The sequence below is a fragment of the Pleurodeles waltl genome, chromosome 3_1 (assembly GCF_031143425.1).
Source record: "Pleurodeles waltl isolate 20211129_DDA chromosome 3_1, aPleWal1.hap1.20221129, whole genome shotgun sequence".
In the NCBI taxonomy this organism is placed as follows: domain Eukaryota; kingdom Metazoa; phylum Chordata; class Amphibia; order Caudata; family Salamandridae; genus Pleurodeles; species Pleurodeles waltl.
Genome location: NC_090440.1, coordinates 1,950,766,421 through 1,950,783,290, shown reverse-complemented (window position 1 = coordinate 1,950,783,290; position 16,870 = coordinate 1,950,766,421). Strand labels below are relative to the sequence as shown.

Sequence of the window (16,870 nt, the reverse complement as noted above, 5' to 3'; positions counted from 1 at the left end):
TTCACAATAAATAAGCCAGGCCTTCTATCTTTGTTATAACTTTTCCTATGACCAGACCGATAGCATCTGGTCACTTGTCACCATAAACAACTCAGGCCTACTGTACTGTGCATAAGCTTTCTCATAAGGTTACCCATCCAGTATTGTTATATTACAAATGCATACAAAATTACAGTAGGCAAAATCTCCTCATGTATCTTAGCAAGGAGTCCCACAGTGTAAATCTTCTGTACCCATGGTCTGTCAGAGGAGATAAGCAACACCAAAACCCTTACATTTAATCTCTCAGATTACTGTAGTATATAACAAAATGCTTATTTATAAGCTTTAATACAAATACATCGGACCTACTACCTTTTTCATAATAAACAGTTCAGGCTGTTAACTATGACCACTTGCTTGCCTTTATAACCAAGGCACATGGGGTCTCCCACGTGAAGCCTGTGCCCACAGATGCAGGGCCTCAGCTGCAGACCCACATTCCGGGCCTGCTGCCTGACAAGCGTGGCTCAAGTCTGAAGATCACTGAAGTGACTACCAACACTGCAGCCTCGACCAATGTACGCTCTGGGACTCCGTTATTCGAGTGTACTTGAGGAGTGCTAAGAATGTCAGCAGCAGGTCCGGGCTGTGAGAGCACCCAAGCCGAGTCCTGCCCGAGAGCTGGCGGCAGCAAGGTTGACCCAAGGGCCCGACATGCCCGTCGTCGCTCGCTGCGTGGCCATGTTTGGGCCTGCGAGGCTCGTCCCACAAGACGCCTGCCGCTTTAAATACCGTGACTGTAACCGGAGTGCAGGCGGCCGCCCAGGTCAGGGTACCGTCCTCCCCATATCAGTCAAGCCCAGGACACTATTCTTAGCCCAGCTGTGCCCGGTGCTGACGGCCGAAAAATAACTCGCCCGCAGACTTCTCCTGAGCGGCCTCCCGGTAACATCGGGCGGGAAGGCACGAGGAGTAGGGCCCAGGCTTCCTAGAAAGTCAAGGTCCCGGTGCAATCATAGGATACCGCACACTCACTCTGCCGGACACCGATGTGTGGCTTCCAAGGCGCCGACAAATGTCCAAGCTAATGGCAGCAAAGGACGCAGCTCAATAGCGTTCAGCAACCACGGACACGCTTCTGGCATGCTGAACTTGTGCTTGTAACAGCTGTGGACTCGTCAAAAGTGGACCTGAAACGTGTACACGTGAATACCCATTTACTGCGTGTACTTTAGTGGTGGTGGGGGGGGGTATAAACGGACAATGCTGTAAATGCAAGAATACTGCCACTCCTCACAAGGAAACAGGTGATCTTTGGCAGGGAGTACCTGTACGTCCATACTTTAATTTAAAGCACTGTCCAAGAGATACTATCAAGTAAATCACATCCGATGGGATCTACCGCTCATATCCCCAGACAGACTTCTACATCACACAGCACCCTCGCCCTTTCCAGCCACTAGCATGTGCGGTGTTCAGCCTTAATGGCCATTAGATCTTCCTTGTTAGAATACTTTGCAAAACATATTTTACAATAACATCGTTTTTTCTAAATAGCATATTAGTTTGACCAAAACACCTTTTCCTAAATTTTGGCCGTCCCTTAACATCTTTTTAACTTTGGTTTTAGTATTATGTCCATCTTTCTGTAATCGCTTCCTCTTTACATATCTAGATTTGTGGTGGATAAACAAATCCCTAACCATCCACACGCCCCTGTGTTACTTTGTATGCGTGCATATGTGATTATATAGAAACAAACATAAAAATAATAAACGTAGGACACGAGTGTGTGTATGTATGTATATACACACACACACGTCCATGTTCTTCCTGAAAGCCGGTTACACCCCGATCCCAGCGTCGGTGTCTTGGGGTTGTACAAGTCCCCTCACATATGTATACATACTGGTCTGATTAGCATAATGAAAGAACGCATCAATAACTATGGAGGGATAAGGAGAAAGAGTGAAGTTTAAAGTTGTATAACTTTGCGGAGCGGGGCTATGCAACACGTCACATTATGTCGGGTATTTTGTTTTTAGATTACATTCATTTTTGGGTATACAACTCAAACACCCACACCCCAAATTTGTTTTCTTTCCTTCCTTACATGCCCCTATAACTTTTCTCTCTCTAGATAAACACAAACGTAGCCCTAGTTAGATGTATCCCTACTCCCTTTGTTTCATCCGTTTATCCTTAAACACCCGCTTAACATTCTACGGTGTTTACAAAATGTTCATCAGGGTGAAAGACTAAATCTTACTGTCGAAGCTATGCTGCCGAATTACTAACATATATTTTAAGCTAAATGTCATTGTTTTGGGCCACATACTGCAAATATTAATTTGGTGGAAGATGTCGTGGGAAAACAATGCTCCTGTAAAAGATGTTTTCGAACACAACAGAGGAGGTTTTGGCAACTGATGTTATCGCAGGCTACCATTAGGGCAAAGGGACAGCTGTCCTCAGCAGATCCTGAAGCGAAGAAATTCAGAGTAAAAGTGAAGGCCCAAGCTCCTCCAGCGACAGACTTGGTGATGAATATCCCAGGTCATGGGTCCTGGCCCAGGGGAACAGCACACTAAGTGAGTGATTATCAGGGGGCGGACCGCTGATAAGGCAGCAGAGCCCTAGGCCAGTAATTATCAGGCGGCGGGGGCAGCCAGGTAAGGAATACAGGCCGGAAGTGTGGTGACGTCGTAGCCTCCCGAGGGAGATACCACGCCCAAGGTCTCAGCCAGGGCTCCGGCGCAGGGAACCATGTCAGTGCTGGAGATGAGGCCATTTTGAACTCTCAGGTCCTAGAGTCAGACACCTTACATCGTGTGGCGCACAGATGCACAATCTGTCATTTTTAGAGCCAGGTCCCGCCGCAATAGAGCCTTTCCCCTACCGAGGAGAGATGAAGCATAGTACAGGATGGAGAAGGCTGGCTGGGGGGAAGGGCAGGTCCTCATTACTTAACTGCTGAGCAGAAGGGGAACATCGCTTCCTACACAGGGCCCTAGGACATCACACTGACGTCGGCACACTACTTCCGCAGTGACCAGAGTAAATGTTTCATTAATATCACGAAACCACAGGGCCCAGTGATGAACACACTGCTAATTCTGAGAAAGAACAAAAAAACTGAACAACAGTTGGAGATGGTGCAAGACCTGCCTTGGTCCCTTGCAAGGGGTTCCTCGGCCTGGTGCGTACCCAAGACGAACTGACACCGGCCAAGAGGGAGGGGAGCAGAGCTTTTCACTGTCCCCTACACACCACTCCTGGTGGGGGAAAGGGTGGTCAGACACCGTCAGTCAAATGTACAGTTCCAGATTTGTGCACAGAGTGCATCAGAAACGTGGCACGATTGCAGACATACCCGACATTAACCGTCCAGAGGACGGAGAATTAGCAGACACCGTGGCTCACGAAATCCGCGCCGCCGCTGTTGAACCGGGGAAGCATTTTTGGACTTCTGGTTCCCTAACAAGTTAACCATCTGTTAGGCTGAGGTCTGATACTCTCGACCCCTCCTGATAAATACACGTAGCTTCTCCCCCCAGCCTGTAATATTGATGCTTTATCCCTTGATAAATGGGAAACAGACTTTGAAGAATGTGCCCAAAAAGGGTCTGGAGCCAGTAATTGTGGATGCGCCATGAAAACCGCCACCGCTATGGGTTTAACGGCCCCCATCTATGCAGCATCCTGCTTGTTTACATCATCTTAGGCATTCATGCATGCAAAACAAGGCCTTAAACCGACCAAAAGAACTAACTGCGTATAAGGAGTTTTGACACTGTTTGGCTTGGAGTTAACAAATCAGCTCTTTCCTGACTGGAAACCCACGCTTTGCAGCGTCAAGCACGGTCTGGACCTCCACCTATGGCCTAGGTACTTAGTGTCCTGAGCCACATGAGATCATCCCTAGATCCTGCCGGCACAGGTGCAGAAACTAGCCGGAGGAACTAGAAATATTGGTTCTGGTGGCGACCTTTGACGTGAATTTGCAGGATCAGCTTCTCATGGGCTGTGATTTATCGAACCTCAGAACACCTCCACAGACCCCCCCCCCCCCCATATTAAAAAAGTTCAGGACTAAGCGCAGCTCTGGCACTATCCAGTTTGTCGGCCTCTCATTGGCTCTTAGTAGATTATGGCGGTGTTTTAGCAAATGAACCAGAGGAAAGATTGCAGCTCAACAAGCAAACCTAGTAACAGGGCTCTAAACCTAGAGCTCTTTTTAGAGTCTTGACAGACTGTACTAGCAGTGTTCTGTAGTCTCCTGCTCAGGTACATATTCGAGGTTTTTTAGGAAGCTTGATCACTATACATCTATAGATCTGTACAGTTTTCTGTATTTCTTGCTATCGCCTTCAATTTTCTATTTTGTTCTTTGATAAAACCAAAAAAAAGAACACTATTTATGAGCCTATGCAATACGTTTTTTTTCGTGTTTGCTCAACAGTGAATCTTATTTGAAGTTCGTGTACAAACATCTGCAATCCAGGAAAAGCTGCAAGCTGGAGCTGAGGCAGACTAGCTTAGAGAGGAATCATATGTCAGTAAGTTTGGGACAGGGCCAATCACAGATCAGAGTGCACAACAAGCAAATCTACGCCAAAATGCAACTGACTCCGCCTAAGTCCCCATAAAGACAAGTGGGAGGCTGGAAACCCATCTCTACATTCTGTAGTATCTGTACTTTGACCCTTTGAAAAACAGGTAAAACACAGATGACAAATGAACTTGATGCAAATCAGAGTAAACGGAGAAGTGAGCCAGCTGATGTCGACTAGACAGTAAGATTTCAACACAAGCCGATCCCCCGGAAATTACTGATCGAAGAGGGGAAGACTACATGTATTATGGAACAAAATTGTTCTCCTCGTATTGCAATGAATCCTGTCCCTTACGAATGTTCGTGGTGGAAGCCTACAGAAGAGATTACTAGGAGTACTTTTCATAAAGAGTGAAATCTGAGGGCCATATACTCTCACTGCTCCCACACCACACAACGTACAGTCATAACTATGATCCACCAAATGAAATATATGCCATAAGTCTTGCGCGGGTAAGTATGCTAAAGACCCAACCTGACCAAGACCTTCTTTGCCAATGTCCAGCTACCCAATTAGAATATGCAGGTTAGCCTCTAGGAAGAGAGTAAGTGTGCTTCCACAACACTCATGCATCTAAGTTCAAACACAATAACTTATCACATACACGAGCTGGCTTCCACACATGGGCAGGCAGCACCAGCAGCTTTGGGGCACTAGGGCAGAAAGTGACAACGTGCGCTGGAGGAGCATAAGAAGACCACCGATGATCAGGAGATCAAGGCAGACACCATGTGGAGCCCTAGGGGGCAATGTATGCACAAAGGGCCTTAAACCCCAGTGTCCCCTCCATACCACCTCTCTCTGAGAAGTGTTGTTTCCATCCTGTTACACAATACCTCCAAACGAAAACCTCAATGCTTTGGTGGTATTAGTCATTGGATGGACCTCCTTACCTTTTATGCTTATCTGCTTCAAAACCAAAACAATGCATTTCCTCTAACCCATGACCTGTTGCTCTCTCAATACCTTAACGCCACACCTACCTACCTACCTACTCCTTCGCAATGAACCTTTGTTTGCCTGTTAACTTGCACGTGCAATTAGAATTAATGATCACAGCTGCGAGGCTCCAACTACTCAACATTCAACAAAAAAGTTTACCTCCCCTTCTAGACTACTAAATCACTAATACCCCAGTTCTAAATAATCAACTTACTAGCTGTACTCCCGTCGAATCCTCTTCTCCGCCCCTGAATCCCACCCCACAACACCTGTGGGTGTCACTCCTCTAAGATCAGGTAGCATTGGCTGTTGGCGATCACGAGACCCAGCATAAACTACTTAACCTTCTGGTTAAAGCAATAAGTGACCTATAACTCACTCATCTCAATTTACTCACAAGCTATCATGCAGCTTGCCCACTTCCCTCTGTCAACAACCAGTTTAAGGTTCTGAAGTCTAGAGTACACAACCAGCACTTTCTCCTTCTCCCATGGACATAGTGCCAACACTCACCTCTTCCCCCCACCCCCCCACCCCCATCTTACATCAACATAAGCAGAAGCTGTAATGTGTATTTTCTGCCAAGTCTCACCAAGCCCCTAGCCGGACAAGATTATGTGCTGCATGTAGATGTGTGCAATCCTTTTGCAACAAGCTCGCTCAAAAATACAAATACTGGGGCAGAGGCGCACGTGCGGGGTCACTAGTAGGTTGTAAAAGTGCCACATTAAAATACACAAGTCTTACACCACGCAGATGACATGCCACATACAGAAGAGGCGGGTCGGGGGTGCCGGCGCACACACGGCATTGTCGGGGGGAGAAGGAGTCTGAACCGCGGCCTGCCTCCACGCACGCTGCCGTCACGGGTCAACAAAGACCTTCCCCGCCTCAGCAGCCGCGCGGCGACTCGCTGCTCGACTCACAATGTGGAGTTCATCGCCCCTGACGTTTTAAGTAGGGCAGAGGGTCAAAGGTGAAGCCCGCTAAATGCGGAGCCTGTTCGTTCTCTAGCGGGCCCGCGGGGCGTTCTCAGAGACGAGGAGCCGGACACTTCAGCCCATTGTGCGGCCGAGGAGCCGACGCCGAGCCCATTCAGAGGAGTAAACACTCGCTGCAACAACGCCTCTGCCCCGCTCCTGTGAAGAGGGCTTTGTTTCCATCTCCTGAACCCAGCGGCACCGAAGGCTGGCGTTCCCTGGGCACTGGGCGAGGAATCCTATGCCACACCCGTGACGTCATCGCCATGGGCCTTTCTGCCTCCACGGTGCCCACACCAGGGCACCTGGCTGCTGCGTGTCGTACCACCAACTGAGTGTGGCAGGATAGGCCTGCCGTGACCACACTGCAGCCATGCTGGTGCACAGTATGGAGAGGGGGGGAGGGAGGATGACGTGGAAGAGGAGGAGCTCAGAGCAGCGTTAGACACACAAGGTCATGAAGTGTTATTATAGCAAGAGAAAGGTGGATGGCAATTTCCTATCAGACAGACTCATAATAAGACTGATGACAACAAGTACAGCAGGCTTCACTTCAGTAAGGAAGAAGGGGTTTGTGCTGATGGTAGAAAAGGCCAAGTGTGGAAAGTGACCCCAGTGCTTAATTCCTCCACCCCTGTCCGCCACTTGCCAGTGTCTCATGCCCCATGCCCTACATAGCTGAGCATCTGAGGCACGGAACGTAGGTGGTATCACAGTAAAGAAAAAGCTTTAAAACAATCAGATGTTAAACTCCGGACGTTTGAAAGTTCTATCTGCCTGCAGGAAAAATATTAAGTGGCCGTGCTCCTTTAAGAATTTTGTTTCCAGTCCCAGCAGCAAGCAGTGAAGCTAAATCCCCAAAATCCGGCAAAAGGTTAAAAAAAAAAATAAAAAAATAAAAAAAAAAAGAAAACACACCATCGGCCTGACAAGCCTTGCTGGCTGGTCCAGCTGAGACTGGTACCACTGGTATGCAATAGTGGTCTCAGGTAAACACTTGGGACTTGCAAGTGCACCACGATTGTGTGGCATAGTGGGACTGACATTTGCCAGCTTCCATACTGGAAATAATCCTAAAGGGTGTACCTATTCAGAACTCGAATCCAGTACCCAAATTAAACGCGTCATAGAGACTTTCATGAAGTTCCATGTGAGAGCGATATGTTTTACCTGGTGGCCTTGCATGGATGTGGTACTACCAAAAATGGTGCAATACTTCATGCTTCAATTTGTGGCTGAGTCAATGCCGTTTGCGGTTGTGTCACAACTGCCAGATGACAAAGCCAGTGGTGGCTCCAACATAGCCGAAGGCCACCCTCGTCTACTATCTGAATTGGACAAGGGCGCACAGAGGAGGGCGGAACCTTTGTTGTTTCATTACTGCCGCCTCTAGATCAGATGTTGGTTGTAGAGGTAGAAGGTGCCCGCTGGTTTAATTGAATTTACAAGAATCAGCGTTATGCATGCTGTTACTTTGCTTCTTAGCCTCTCTGGAATTTGCATGTTGGATTCTTAAATGCACATATATGTGGCTACTCAAGCCTGGAATCAAATCGTCAGCCTGCTTCATTTTTTTGTTTTATTAGTGTGCTGCCCGATTACTAGTCCCAATGTTTTCCTGTACACAGACTTCCGGGAGAAGACCTGCCTACCACAATTCCAAACCTTTCCCTTGTTGAGCCATTCTCACAAACCTGCCACTATGTATTCTTCCACAAACTAACGATCAGGCGCTCCGGTCAGTCATCTGCTTCTGGTATCATCCGTCCGCAGTGCAATTAACATGTAGATTCTGTTAGTTAACATGTAGTTAGCATTCGTGTATACTTACAAATGACATGGATTTTAGCAGTGCACTACAAACTACTACTCAGATGGGAGAACCCAGATTACAATTGGAAATCATGACTGTAACAACAAGATAGTCACTGAACCCACTGTGCTCATGATCTCAAGCTGAGGTGACCCTGCGTGTTTACCATGAGAGGACCCTGGGAGGTTTCTACTCAACTAAGTTCTTTCTGGATCAGCTTTTATATATTTGTTGGTCATTTGCAGAAATAAGGTAAATGACACATTCAATATGGAGGCAGAAGAAGATGCCTCTACAAATGTTATACTCTGTTTCCCAATGCTGTTGCAGCAGAAGGCGGTGATGGGGTCATGTGGTTGGGGAGTCATGTCGAAAAAAGTTCAAAAAGCGAGTTGAATGGTAACAATGTCGAATGTAGATATTGGCATAACAGATTCACATGGTTGCGAACAAACTGCAGATAGAAAATACAAACATCTGACCAATTCGAAACATCTGTGAAAAAGGTACATTTCAGTTTTCTCTACCTCTTTCGAGCCATCACAAGCTTATTTAACCTGCCAAACACTTCCCTCCTCTCTCCAGGAGTTTTACACTTGCAACATTCGGCTGTATCATATTTAACGGTTCGCGCATTAACAAAATAAGTAGGCTTCATTTTATAGAAACCCCCAAGCCAAATGTATAAAAGCGCAGGCTTCACTTTGATTAGAAAGATTACACATACGTTAAAGAAAGTAGCTAAAATGGGTCAAACAAAAAAGCTACGGATAACAAAAAATTAAAAGCATAAAACTTCTAAACAAAAACACACAATTTGATCAAACGAAAAACACAACCACACAACACAAACAGCCTCATAGGTATAGAACGGCGCATTCAAGTTAAGTGGCACAGGGAGGCTGCTCGTAAAATAACAGTAACAAGGACCAAAAACAATATGTATTCCGAGATCCGCAGTGACAGGCTGGTTATGTTACTTACATCTGTACAAGAGGCCAGGCTGGCATAGTTAGGCATTTTTAGCAGCAGGGCACAGGCCACGTTCCTACTGGACACACACGATTATTTAATGGAGAGAGGTGTACAAAGAATACATTTTCGATATCATATCAGTAAGCAAGGGTTTAATCAAAACACTTAACAGAGCAGGGGCATGCAAGATGACAACAAAAAAGGGATTGCGAGGAGAAAAATCAGGGTTCCGATAGGGGGAGGAAAGAAAAGAGAGCAGCAGATTGAAATGTCTATCCGCATTTAACCCCGGAGGGCACGGTGCTCCTCCTAAGGCACGATGCAGGCATTTTAATATATCCTCATACAATGCCAGGGAATTATATGGACGATAAAGCCCCTGGAGTAAGGCTGAGGAATTGAAGAACGCCACCGATTAATTTACATAGCCAATACTAACCAGCAGCACCTGGGGATCAGGACTAGCATGCTACTTTTCTTAGCGCCTAATCAGCGGTAGTAAGCGCTATTCCACTACAATACAAAACCGATAGGACAGACCCGAGTACATCCTTTTGATCAAGGTAAAATCCTGCGCATTACTGAGAGCCCTTCATACCGTCATACGTGTAGGCAGCACTTGACATCTAACAAGCATTGGATTTCCAGCACGTCCCTTGCAAAGCAAAGGCCAAGATTTAACTTCTGCCTGAATACCCGGCCAGTCTGGTATTGGGTCATGCACAGGGCCAACCAAGAAATATTTTATAAAGTGTGTGTGTGTGTGTGTGTGTGTGTGTGTGTGGGGGGGGGGGGGGGGGGGGGGGGAGGGGGGCGAGAGCAACATGGTACGATAAAACATACACAATTGTGCCATTCTTGGCACGGCACCCATCCCTTCATATTTCATTCAGTTTTCTCGGTCGTGTATTACGCTCATGGGCCCCGTCCATTCACCTGACCGACTGCGAGAGGTACGTTCACTCTCGGGTGACGTCACTGTGCCCCTCCCCTCCCTGCAACCTTACTAGCCAAGAAGTGCTTGGGAACAATCACCAGCAGCATAACACGGTCGGGGGGAGGGGGCGTGGGTGACGTATCCCGGGAGTGCACTACAGCACTACTGGCATATGGGAAGACTGTACCAACATTTAGGATGAAAGGACTATAGCTCAGCATGTCGGAAGGTCATGCTGGAACCCCCGCGCTACAGCACGCCAGGTCTGTACCCTCCTACCACAGGTATAGTGGAGCAGGTCTGTATACCTAGTTGGCAGGACATACCGGAGCACCAGTGGCATGACGTGGTGCACGCGCCCACCGTTACTGGCAAGGATGTCCCGCAATATTCTGGTCAGGGGGTAGGTCTGTATAAATGGCAGGACATCCCCAGCATCATATGGCCGGAGGTGGTGTATGTAACCACCATTACTGGCAGGTATTACTGAAAAGGTGAGGCGGGAATAGCCCTGCCATCCCAAGAGGCTGTGCACTCCCAGTGAGAGAAGAGTGCCCAGGGTGCACCCGGTCTTGAATGCAAGGTAAACATGCCAGGTGCGAATGCGGGGGCTCAGCTGGGTGCAGGCGGGTCTCGGTACGGCTGCATTATTCATCCACTCCGTCTAGCAGCCTTCCGGTAGCTTAGGACCTCCCATTTTGGGAGGGGCTGGATCTTACTGAACCGCACTCACACCTGGGAGCCCTCCCAGCAGTTGCCGCTCTGACCTTCAGGTTTGCATCTGATACCCCTGTGCCAGCTCCGCCCCTCGCAAACACTGATGAGAGACCTGTGAAATGAAAACAGACGCTATGCCAAATGCTCGCGTCCATCCAGGAAGTGGATTTATTCTGAGCTCTATGCATGGTTAATGATCCACAGGGATCCTGGCGGGTAAACACCCGTATGCAAATGATTCGACGCGGAGTACGACGGGCAAAGTGTAGGGGCAATAGCAGGACAGCAGAGAAACCCTGGGATAACCGGATTACATCGTGTCAAGCTCAGCACGTGCGATAGACAATGGATAGGGTCGTCTCCTTGTGCGTACGGTGCACAGCACGCTTCCAGACATTGGGAGAAATCCGAACATGGGGCTATCCCTAGAGAGACAGGCAGTCAGCCTCGCTTAAGGTAAAATACACGAGACGGAGCTTAGTCAGCGTTTTCTGCGACACTTACTCAAATGGCTAGAGACAACCACTCCAAGTCATACGAAATTCTCGCAAAAAACTGTTCAGTTGTCTGTGAGTGACGCAGTATCCAAAAAAGATAGAAATGTGTAGCCAAGATGTTTCCCGGCCAAACACCGAGAAACACAGACAATTAGTCAAACCGCCTCATGGCCCAGCATCCTCCATGGCAAATGTTCAAAACCCTAGTCAGTCAGTCAGTCAAGGGCCTCCTACTCCCCCCAAGGTACATATTCTAAAACCTAGACTCATTCAGGCTACAGCCACACCATCAATAAATACTCAAATAATGTACCACCATGGATTCTCAAAATCTAACAGTGCCTAAGGCACCTCTATTGATAAATACTTAAAATCCCAGCAATAGCCAAGGCACCCATAGCCAAATACCCACAAAGCTGCGGATAACTGGCATGCCTTACAGCTAAATATTCAGAAACTTATTCAGAAAGCCTAACTGCCTCACAGCTAAATAGTCAGGCATCCGACGAGTTAGGTTTGCCAAGGGCAAGAACAGAAAAGCAGAGAGCTAGCCAAGCATCCCTGGGTAAATGCTTGTAAGCTCAGACTGAGGCCAAGTTACTCTTTGGATACATTCTCAAACATCTACAGAATGTCACGATTTCTCTGCGTTGGATACGAAAATGTCTAAACAGATATAAGAAAGCCATCTTATTGCCAAGTACTTTCCTCGAATAAACTCAAAGAAATGGCCAAGTTGTTTTAATGGTCCAAACCTAGAACAAACCTAGGGAGCCAGCTGATGTGTTTTAGCATTACATACGACACAACTCAGAGAGATAGCTCAACCCTCTCTGGATCACTACCCACAAAACAGAAGAAATAGGCGGCCACCATTCCAGGGTTTCCTAAGAGAGTGACAGTGTTTATCTGTTTAGCTATTATACGATTGGTGCTGAACGTAGATTTCCACAATCACATTTAGTACTCACAGAGAGCAAGGTCTGTCACCTGAAGCTAGACATCTCTAAAATCGAGTTTTTTTTTTTTTTTTTTTTTTAAATAAGAACGTTCAAAGATCTGCATTCTATTGAATTTCCTGCATAATGGAAAAGGGAATCTATATCTTGAACTTAAAAGCATGTTATTCAGGTATTTATCTGAATCTGAGAGCATTCAGGCAATTCAGAACTAGCATATTTGAAAACAGTAGAAACAAACGATCCCTAAACACCAAAGAGAGTCTTCTAAAGCACGTCCTCGTGAATGGAGTGGGTGGAGCACCACGTTATATGGATAAGAATTCAAATATTCGAGGCAGTTTCGCGTTCCAGCCCCTTCCGATTCAGGAACGTGAATACCTAGAAAAAGCCAATCAACCAGAATAACAATTCAATCATGCAATGAATCATGGCTTTCCTCAGATTCTATAGTTCAAAGGACATTCCAGCAGTATCAACAAGCACTGGCAAAGCCAATAGATCCCACCTATGTAAGAGCTATTGGCTTTGCCAACGTGTTTTAGTCATGTGGTACACCAGCGTGGCTGCTGTTCAGCATGGCTAAAAGCTAGTGGTGTAGAGGAGAGTGACGGAGTGTCAGAGTGGAATGGAAGAATGGAGTAGAATGTCTTACAGTGTAAGGCAGATAGTGGAGTGTTGTAGAGTGGAAGGGAGTGTAGTGTACTGGAGTGCCATAGTGTGGAGTTGCGTAGGGTGGAGTTGAGTGTTGCAGAGGGCAGTGGCACACAGTCAAGTGGCACATATTGGAATGGCGTAGAGTGGGGTAGACCAGAATGACGGCGAGAGTGCAGTGGCAGAGTGCAGTTGTGTAGAGTGCAGTGGTTAAAGGCAGAGTGCAGTGGTATAGACTGGAGTGGCACAGTGTAGATTTAAGTGGCAGAGTGGAGGGGTGCAGGGCAAAGTGCAGTTGAGTAGAGTGGCATATAGTGTAATGGTGTAGAGTAAAGTGGTGTAGAGTGCAGTGGCACATCGTAGTGGTGCAAAAAGTATAAGTGTGACGTATAATGCAATACTGAAGGGTCCTGGAGCATTGAGTGGAGTGTTACAGAACAAAGGGCATTGACAGTGTATTGGCATAGAGTGTAGTGTTGCGGAGTGGTGTGAAGTACATTGGCATAGAGTGGAGTTGTACAGAGTAGATTGGTGTGGCATGGAGTATTCATGGTGTGGTAGACTGGAGTGGTGTAGAATGCAGTGGTGAAGAGTGCATTGAAAGCATAAAGTGGTACAGGGTAGAGAGGGGTAGTGTCAAGTGGTAGAGTGAAGTGGCGCAGGGTGGAATGGCACAGAGTGGAGCATTCATGGTGCAGTAGCACACTGCCATCACAGACATATTCTCAATTGAAATGACTATTACATTTGCACAGACCGAGTTTTATTAATAAAACTATACAGTGTACAGACAAAAACATGAAGAAACTGCATCATACTATAGTATGTTTCTAAAACACTTCAGAAATTAAAAAAAATGTGCTTCACTTGTGTTCCTAATTCTGATATAATCTGAAATACTTACACGGTTCATTTAAATGTTGTTGTGTGCTAAAAAAAACTCTTTCCTAACCCCAGTATCCACCAAGATAGTCACATAACTCTTCTCACTTTGAAGTCAGAGAAAGAAAATTAAACAAGTACCCTTGTAAAACAGCACCTGACATTTGACCTCCGTCTCTTAATGCACAGCAAATGGGACAGGGTATGAGGAAGATTTACAGGCCTGTTTACAGAAAGGGAACACTCAGAAGGATACTGTAAATAAGATTTGTGCAAGGTAAGGTACAAACTCAAGCTGGACAGCCTAAAACAATTACAGCCAGCAAAATGAAAGCAAGAAAATGTGAGTTACAAACCACAAAGCCAAAGGCAAGCAACAGCCAGAATGCATTCCCAGGTCAACTTTCTGAAAGTCCCCAAGATGCCTTGTAAACCAGAAAGTTTTGCTGTTTGTAAGGTCGTGACATAAAAAATGAGGCTGTACGTATTCCCAACTGCCAGGATAATAGGTACTGGGTCTAAAACTGATTCGGGTCGCCTAAAAATGTACTCTCGAAGATAGCATGATCAACCAGTCAAAGCCTAGTTCACAGGAAACTAAGGGACAAGCCAGACATTGTAATTATTACAGCTCAGATAATTACATGAAAAAGTAGAAACACTTTAATGAGTACTTTAAAACTATAGTGTTGGCAGTTCAAGGACATGGTGCATCATAAGGCAGGGTCTGTCTTCCAGATACTGATTTGGGTACTGCTCTGTGGGTAGGTCATAGAAAACAATGGCCACAATTAAATGATAACCAACCTGTCCAGCTTTACCGCTGTCCAGAGTGGGCCAGTTCAACAGTGAAGATGTCCCTTTATTGCTCTGGAGAGGTGACAGATGACTAATCCAAAAGATGACTCAAGGGCATTCATTATTAAGCTTCACAAAAACGTAGGTCCTCCTGGTAAGGTTATTTTGTAAAATAAGTCTGGCATACACCAAATCACTGTTAATCAAAGTCTGGATAAAAGAACGAGTTACTTACCTTCGGTAACGACTTTTCTGGTGGATACATTAGCTACCTGTGGATTCCTCACCTAATGAATACTCCCATGGCGCCAGCATTCGACGGAAATCTTCTTACTAGTCTCTGCACGTCGACGAGGACGTCACTCTAGCCCACGCGACGCCGTCTGACGTCATACAGGCAATAAGAGGTCCTCGCCGACGTGCCGATGACAGTACCAACATTTTTTTACGTGCATGAGAATAATAATAACCCAATGTAATGAAAGAGCAAAGCAACATCTCTTAATATTGTAAATCACACAACATTGCAATAAAATAGCTGTAGATTTAATATAACTTTTTTTTTTTTTTTAACAAATAAATATATTTATACATACGAATCATGTATATACACAATATATATAGATTTATATATAAATATACACATATATACAAATATCATATATGCAAAATGTATTGCAACTTTGAAGACCAAAAGGAGCACACTCAAGGATTGCTTGGAGAGACCAAAAAGGCAACGGGGAGGCGGGTGGGACCGTGAGGAATCCACAGGTAGCTAATGTATCCACCAGAAAAGTCGTTACCGAAGGTAAATAACTCGTTCTTCTGATGGATACAACTACCTGTGGATTCCTCACCTAATGAATAGAGTCCCAAAGCAGTACCACGCCCGGCGGTGGGTGCCTAAATGGTCAAACCAAGAAATCCTGCAGCACTGACCGTGCAAAATGACCGTCCCTTCTGACCTCAGAGTCCAAACAGTAATGTTTCACAAAAGTGTGAAGGGACGACCAAGTTGCGGCCTTGCAGATGTCGACCTCAGGAACACCCCTGGCCAAGGCCGAAGAGGCCGACTTAGCTCTGGTGGAGTGAGCTCTAATGCCCTCAGGCGGATCCTTCTTTGCAAAGAGTAACAGATTTTAATGCAAAGAACAACCCACCTGGAGAGTGTTCTCTTGTGGACTGCCTTTCCTCTCCTCTTGCCCACTTATCCGACAAACAGCTGATCCTCCAGCCTGATATCTTTCATTCTGTCGATATAGAAGCTCAACGCCCTTTTTGGGTCCAGGCGATGTAGTCTTTCTTCCTCCTTTGAAGGATGAGGCGGAGGATAAAACGTGGACAAAGTGATTGTCTGAGCCAAATGGAAGGGTGAAACAACCTTCGGAAGGAAAGCAGCCTTGGTCCTCAACACCACCTTATCCCCATAAAACGTTATATAAGGGGGTTTAACCGATAAGGCCTGCAACTCACTCACTCTCCTTGCAGATGTTATAGCTACCAGGAATACTGTTTTAATAACCAAATACCTTAAGGGGCAAGAATGCATAGGCTCAAAAGGGGACCCCATAAGGAAAGTCAGGACCAAGGACAAATCCCATTGAGGCATAACGAATGGTTTTGGACGATATTGATTCAGAAGACCTTTCAAGAATCTGAGAACAATAGGGGATTTAAATAACGATGGTTGGTCTGGAAGACAAATGAAGGCTGACAAGGCAGAAAAATAACCCTTAATGGTAGCCACTGCACAACCTTTCTGCGCTAGAGACAGTGCAAAAGACAAAACATGTGACAGATGAGCATGTAAGGGATCAATCTGTCTCTCTCCACACCACATAACAAATTTAGACCACCTATTAGCGTAGATAGATTTAGTGGAGTGTCGCCTGGCCGCTAAGATAACATCCACTACATCAGGCGGGAGAGAGAAGGAACTCCGGTTGCCCCGTTCAATCTCCAAGCATGTAGGTGCAGACTCTGGAGGTTGGGGTGTAAAACCTGCCCCTGCGACTGCGAGAGGAGGTCTGCCCTGAGAGGGAGACGGAGCGGAGGGCACAGTGAGAGTTGGAGAAGGTCGGAGTACCATACCCTCCTTGGCCAATCCGGAGCTATTAA

At 46.3% G+C, this 16,870-nt stretch overlaps 1 protein-coding gene and 1 non-coding gene across 5 annotated transcripts in view; both read right to left on the bottom strand.

The window, feature by feature from the left end:
• Positions 1–16,870, bottom strand: part of SSH2 (slingshot protein phosphatase 2) — a 506,736-nt gene that overhangs the window by 84,053 nt on the left and 405,813 nt on the right. The gene's annotated exons all lie outside the window — the stretch shown is intronic.
• On the bottom strand, positions 9,580–9,707 carry LOC138286290 (small nucleolar RNA SNORA49). The gene has a single exon (XR_011201948.1). It is a non-coding gene; the product is annotated as a small nucleolar RNA SNORA49 (small nucleolar RNA).